The sequence below is a fragment of the Microtus pennsylvanicus genome, chromosome 5 (assembly GCF_037038515.1).
Source record: "Microtus pennsylvanicus isolate mMicPen1 chromosome 5, mMicPen1.hap1, whole genome shotgun sequence".
NCBI classification, from domain to species: Eukaryota; Metazoa; Chordata; class Mammalia; order Rodentia; family Cricetidae; genus Microtus; species Microtus pennsylvanicus.
This window is the reverse complement of record NC_134583.1, coordinates 95,202,346-95,209,984: the sequence shown is the minus strand read 5'-3', so window position 1 is coordinate 95,209,984 and position 7,639 is coordinate 95,202,346. Positions and strand designations below refer to the sequence as shown.

At 33.4% G+C, this 7,639-nt stretch overlaps 1 pseudogene; it reads right to left on the bottom strand.

The window, feature by feature from the left end:
• Positions 1–293: 293 nt before the first annotated feature.
• LOC142851129 (olfactory receptor 5B12-like) lies at positions 294–1,229 on the bottom strand (annotated as a pseudogene).
• Positions 1,230–7,639: the final 6,410 nt, after the last annotated feature.

Here is a 7,639-nt window from a genome sequence, read left to right as displayed (position 1 = left end):
AATATAGATGTCATGTGAGATTAGATTTAAAGAATTCCATACCAATCATACTGAACATTGTGATCCTGGCAGTATATAGCATTATAGTCTCAACTTTAAAATTGAATTGCTTCTTCTTTCTGCAATACTCCAGCAATTCATGCTAAACTATTCATGCCTTAAAAAAATATGGAGATATCATATGTGAGTATAAAAATTAATTTAGTAGAAATAATTTAAGAAAAATATTACAAAACAATAAATAATAGTTTACATAGTTTAAAACTAATTTGTAATTAATCAATCTAGCCAAATTATGACTTTGATTTTCTCACAGAATTCTTGAATGCACTCTTGACCTCTTTGTTCCTAAGACTATAGACTAGAGGATTCAGCATGGGGATGACCATGGTGTAGAACACAGATGCAATTTTGTCAGTGTCCATGGAATGACTGGAGTTGGGTTGTAAGTACATGAAGATTATTGTTCCAAAAAAGATAGACACGGTGGTGAGATGTGATGCACAGGTGGAGAAAGCCTTCTTCCGCCCTTCGGCTGAATGCATCCTCAGGATAGTGATGAAAATAAGCAGATAAGAGTACAAGATAATGAACAGAGTGACAATAACATCAAATAAAGCCAATATAAAAACTGTAATCTCATTTACATGGATATCAGAACAAGAAAGGGCCAGCAGTGGAGGTATGTCACAGAAAAAGTGATTGATGACATTGGAATGACAGAAGGAGAGATGGAAGGTGAAGGCAACATGGATGGAGGATTGTATGAGTCCACAAATATAGGAGACAGTTACCATCAGAATACATATAGGACTTGTCATAGTGGTGGAATAATGCAGGGGTTTGCACACTGCTGCATGACGGTCTAAGGCCATTGAGGCCAGGATGAAACTTTCAATAGTAGCAAAGGCTGCAAAGAAGAACATCTGGGCGGCACATGCATTGTAGGATATGATCTTATCTCCTATGAGAAATCCTTCCATTACCTTGGGAGTGACTGCAGAAGCATAAACACAGTCCACGAAGGAGAGGTTACTGAGGAAAAAATACATGGGAGTATGGAGTCAGGAGTCCAGAAGAATCAACACAATCATCCATAGGTTCCCAAATAGTGTGATCAAATAAATGAGAGTGAAAATGACAAATAATGGGAACTGCAGCTTTGGGACATCTGTTAATCCCACAAGAATAAATCCAGTTGCCTCTGAAATGTTCTCCATCAAAGTCATTTGTGTCTTGCCATGAGATGTGCCTACTTCAAGATAAATAAAAATTATAGTACTCAACACGGATATCTGAAGTTTAAGTCATTTCTTGTGCCAAGGTCTATTTTTCTGTCCATTGTAGAGCTGTATGCAAAACCACCTGAATGCTTTGAAAAGACAGGCAGTGTATTCAGATATCATGCTGCAGATGGTAACTGAAATTTCTTTGGTCACAAAAACTGCCACAGGTAGTTCATATTATTTCTGTAAGACTTAGTTTAGTTCCCTTTTCTGGTGTATATTCTATGTACTCTCAATCACAATATTCATTATTACTATAATAATGTCTGTTAGCATTCTTGTCTAGGATGTAGAATGGAAGCTAAATCAACAGAAACCGAAACATGGAAGCATGTTGTCACTTTTCTATGACTAACTGATAGTGCATTTTCCATCTCTAACAAATATCTCACTACCTGGAAGGTATCCAAGACCAATGACTCTGCTCTAGGGATCAGAACCTATTTCTCTAATTCATAAGCATGTTCTTAGATGTTTGTTTTTAAATATTGGAAATATATGCAATGTTCTATGGGTCATATTCTTGAAATATTGGTTAGTCACATAATGTAAAAAAGCAAACAAGCAGTTTCTTTCAAATAGTAAAACTAACAATTTTACTATTTTATCATCCTGATCATCCTTTTTCATATAAACTGGATGCTTTTTATTTCCCACCATCAATGTATCTTTGTTTTATTTGTGATTTGTGAGGAAATATGGAAAGTTGAAAAAGTTATTGTCTTTGCCTATAGGTATGCTGTCCTCACCAAATCATATTACATTGTAAAACTCAGGTGACAAACAGTCTTACTACTGTTTCTTAGAGTAAAAAGATGCTTTCACCTAAGGAAACCTCTGAAGTTGGAAAGATGATTGTATATATTCCTCCAAACTACTTAATACTTAATGTAAGAAGCAGTTCAGACTTGTCATTAAAGAGAGGCTAAGTAAAATAAATTTTCTTCTATATTTATGTTTTCTCTGTGTTTTATTGAGTATAACCTCTGCCCTAAACATTTCTAATATATAGCTCATGATTCAGAAAGAAGAAATTTTAGTTCTGTAGAGCACAGTGGTAGAGTTGGAATAACAGTAAACCAAAAAGTAGAAACCTAGAAAATTATATCTTTAGTGAGAATGTTGAACAATTCTAGTCATAAGTACTCTCCACATACACTTGTTTTTTTTTTAATTTTCATTTGTATAATAAAGTTGTTTATAAATTGTCCTTTTTTCTAACTGGCTATACAGTTTTTAAACTGGCTATCCTATTTAATATTGTCCCAGGAAATAGGGCTATCAAGTACTAGATATGAAAAACCCTCATATTCATATCATTGGCTTAATAAGTTTTTTTCCCACCTGTAGAATTTCTCCTTTTCGATTTATGGAGCTCTGCTGTTGAACAGAGGCTGTACTTGTATTCTTGACAATATCAAGTCAGTGATGGCAACTTTGCAAACATCTCAAGGGAGGCCACGCATGTCACTGAATATCTCTAGAGACTTGTGATTACGTATGGACCTTTCAGCCTGAACTTGATGGAGAGAGAGTAGGGTACATTGTCTACATTTGAAAAGAAAGTATTTTTGTGGGGATAGATGAATTGAAACTTGAAGAAAGAGATACTATATCTGAGTGACAGACAAGTTGGGCAACAGAAATTAATTTCTGTTTCTCATTAAAATCTCCAGGTATACATCTTAGTTTTCTGTTACTAAGAATTCTGTATAAAGTTTTTGTTGTAAGCAATAACATACTGTGCACTTAAAAATAATCTAATAATTGAGCCTGTGATGTGACTCAATAGAAAACAATTTTAAAATAGCGTGAGATCTATTACTGAGATTTATTACTAGCACTAAAAATGAAGAACCAAATTGTTTTATGACAACTAAGTGCTTTTTTTGTCATTAAAGAATAAATCCCTTCTCTTCAAACATGTTTTAAAGATAGTTGGGATGTTGAAGAAAATCCTATATTATCTTATGAGTTACATAAAGAATAGGAATAATATGAGGGCCTAAATATTAGAAGACATATTATATGATAATAATCCTGAATAAACAGAATATAAGATACATATAAGGGTTCTTTATATCAAACCTATGGTCAACACTTTACTAAATGATAAGAAATAAAACTATATTTAATAAGATAAGGGATCAGACAAGGTTTTGTATACTCTCACCAATTGTGTAATCTAAATTTAATTATTTTCCTACAATTATGTATATTAAAGACTCACAACAACTGTTGGAAAGGTCTTAGATCTTATAAATACATTAAACATGTAATGGTATAAAGAATCTACACAAAATTAACAACTTTTGTATGTACCAGTAATGAACAAGCTCCAAAAGACACCAAAAAAATCCATTTTAACTGCAAAAAATTTAAAAATAATCTAGAAATTAACCTAACCAAAGAAGTGAAGGTAATCTCTAATGAATGTTTAAAATATTTAATCAATAAATTATTGGAAAAGTTTTTCATTGAGTTTTGTGGAATTAAAAATTCTTTATTCAGACATTTTATGACAAAATATTTTCCATGGTTTCTGTAGTTTTTGAGTTATAATTTGACTTTTTGAAATTCTCAAACCTTATACCATTATTTCTTAATTTTTATCAGTTTAAACATTTAGCTTCTTTACATCCAATTTCATCATAAAGTTTCAAAACTCATATACACTTTATTATTTTATCTTTACATAATGTACTTGGGTTCTCTTCTGTGGAATTTATACTCTTTATTGAATTTATGGGTGATTATTTTTATAAAGAAGATTCAACTCTATTTCTAGTGAGTTTATCATATATTAATGTATTGTGTTTAATAATTTTGGACAAATAATATCTAGCAACTCATTTTTTTTATTTTTAATGAATAAAGTTCCGTGTACACAAAGGCATTATATTGATGGGACAGATTTTTTTTCAGAAATATTTCTGTCTTGATATTTTGTGAATGACTAAGTTTTTCTAAATTACTATTGGTCCAGGGACTCATTAAGGAGAGAAACTATACAGACAGTGAGATATTTCATTTAGCCTTCATTACTGGGCTCGAATCACATTGATCTATAACTGTTCTTCCTTAACATGTTTTTGTTTGTTTGTTTGTTTGTTTGTTTTTCCGGGGATGTCAGAGCTCAAATGTTTGTTCAGCTCTCATCATTGTGAATATTTGTACCCTGTGTGTTACAGATACCTGTGAATTTATTTTTCATCCCAAATATGAGGGTGTTTTAAAAACACATGGATGGAATTTTATATGCTTAGACTAGTTGATCAAGACTTTTGTGAAAACTTTGTGCTTGCATTTACTATAATAATAGTAAATAATTTTCTCATAATAATGAGAAAAGCAATAAGCTTTCAACATCACTTATCTTAAATATACCAAACACAGAAATGAGATGATTCTGTATATAAGCCTTCAATGTTAAAAGTACACTAAGTTTTTTGCTATGGAATATAGACAAAAAATATCTTTGATACACATAATAATATCCTTAGGTAGACAGGCATGGACAGCAACATAAAGATGCAGACAAAATACAATGGTAGTCATGGAGTTGATGGGCAAAGATAAGGCATGGGCCAATTATCTGTTGTTGGATTTCTTTTACTAAATGTAAAACAAACATTTTTATATTTATTTCCATGTAGTACAATAAACATTGTACTTATTAATTCATATATCGTATCTCATTAAATGTCAGCCCAACTTCAGAAAGTAAGTACTTCTATTGCTTTTGGTTTTGATTACTATATTAATATAGTTGGAAGAAATTCTGCATTGAGCAGTGAATGATATAATTTTGTTGTGACTATAAGACAGCCATTGATGTTTCTTAGATATTTTCTTACCTGTAGGAATTCTAAAGAGAAAGCATTGGGTACTAATAATATTATTTTTTCCAAGTCTGATAATCTATTTTTGAGTTATCTTTGAAAAATAAAAATTCTTTGTTAGTATGTAGCACTCCAGTTGACCTCGCCTTTAGTTACATTCCCTCCATCAGGCAGTGGGGATTCAATGATGTGAAACCTTCTGCTACATTTTCTGTACCATGAGCTGCAAGCAACTTGGTGTTTAGTGTCATTGATAGTTTGATTCTAACTTCTTATTTTCCCCATATTCTTAAGTATGTAAACAGTTTCAGCATTCAAGACATAGGATATATTTAGAGATAAGTTGTGGGTTAAGTGAATGAAATATGAAAAAGTGGACAACTTCCAGTTCATTGGTATACATGAAAAAAGCATATAGTCTAGTAATATCAGAGTTTTCCCTTCTTTATGACCATAAAATAATCAGTCCCAGAGTCCTTTGATAACTAACAGGGAACTACCTTGGTGTTTACTCATTAATTAGGTCTTAGTTATGCTTCCTGTCACACAGATACTCATTTATTTCCTTTTTTAATTATTAACCAATTAGATAATTAATTTATTTTTACTTAACTTTTATTCTTTTTGAATATTTATTTAATAACTTCTATAAACACCAGCTTGATAGATAAAAAGAGTTGATAGAGAGCCATTACTATCAGGAATAAACAATTCCCACTGGATATCAGTTTCAGTGATCCTAATTAATGTAGCTCCCTATTAACTCTGTTATTTAATTCCCATATCAAACATTCCCTCTACAGTCCACCAAAAATGTCCAATTGCTAGTGTTCTTGAGTTTGATATCTTCATTTGAAGTACTATTTAGTAATAAAGGAAATAACTCATTGTCATTTTCACCCTTCTAATGGCTTCTGTTCCCATAAGTAATTGATTTATAAATTTCCCATTGTCTAGATTCAGAAGGATATTATGGAAAGACTAAATAAACACAGTGATGGAAAATATTGCTATGCAAAATAGTCAAGAAATGTGGTCAAATACTGTATAGAATGCAGAAAAGGAACAGATTTTAGAAACACTGTTTTGTTTACTTGTTCATGTAATCATTTATCTCCATTTCACAAATATTTTCTTTAAGAAAAATACTGCTTAAATGCTGCAACTTAGAACTACATAAGTTTTAAGTGTACTAATTATCCTATTATTATTTTTTGTTGACTGTCATTTGTATTTGGACTCTAGAATTCAGTATTAGTTACATTTAGATAATATGCTTCCATTCATTGTGAAAACTCCATAACTAAAATTATTTTAACTTCAAGATTCAAGACTTCTGTATCACCAAAACCATGTGACTCATATTATTTGGACTGAGATCTTTGGATTATGCATGGCAACATCTCCAGACACTATTCTATAGACTTAATAACTGAGAGGAACAGAGAATTCTCAGCAGAGGAATTTCAAATGGCCAAAAGACACTTAAGGTCATGCTCAACCTCCTTAGCGATCAGGGAAATGCAAATCAAAACAACCTTGAGATATCATCTTACACCTGTCAGAATGGCTAAAATAAAAAATTCCAATGATAGCCTTTGCTGGAGAGGCTGTGGAGGAAGGGGTACCCTCATCCATTGCTGGTGGGAATGCAATCTTGTGCAGCCACTTTGGAAATCAGTGTTTCGGTTTCTCAGGAAATTTGGGATCAACCTACCCCTGGACCCAGCAATACCACTCCTGGGAATATACCCAAGAGATGCCCTATCATATGACAAGAGCATTTGCTCAACTATGTTCATAGCAGTATTATTTGTAATAGCCAGAACCTGGAAACAACCTAGATGCCCTCCAATGGAAGAATGGATGAACAAAGTGTGGAATATCTACACATTAGAGTACTAAGCTGCGGTAAAAAAAAATGACTTCTCAAATTTTGCATGCAAATGGATGGAAATAGAAAACACTACACTGAGTGAGGTAACCCAGACCCAAAAAGATGAATATATGATGTACTCACTCATAATTGGTTTCTAGCCATAAATAAGGGACACGGAGCCTACAATTGGTGATCCTAAAGAAGCTAAGTAAGAAGGTGAACCAATCCAAAGAGCAGTCAGGGTTCCCTGCCCTGTGGTAAGTCCTAGGTCCTCCCCCCTCCGTCCATATCTAGGAAGGTGAACATCCAGACTGGCTAGGCTCCCACCAAGCCAGCAGATTGCGTAGGATCAAAACTGTATGCCATTGTCCTTGGCGTCTCATCAGCCCTCATTGTTCGTCATGATCAGAGAGTTCAGTTTTATCCCATGCTTTTTTTGGTAATAGTCCAGCTGGCCTTGGTGAGCTCCCAGTAGATCAGCTCCACTGTCTCAGTGGGTGGGTGCACCCCTCGTGGTCCCAACTTCTTTGCTCATGTTCTCCCTCCTTCTGCTCCTCATTGGGACCTTGGGAGCTCAGTCCAGTGCTCCAGTGTAGGTCTCTGTCTCTATCTCCATCCCTCGCCAGATGAAA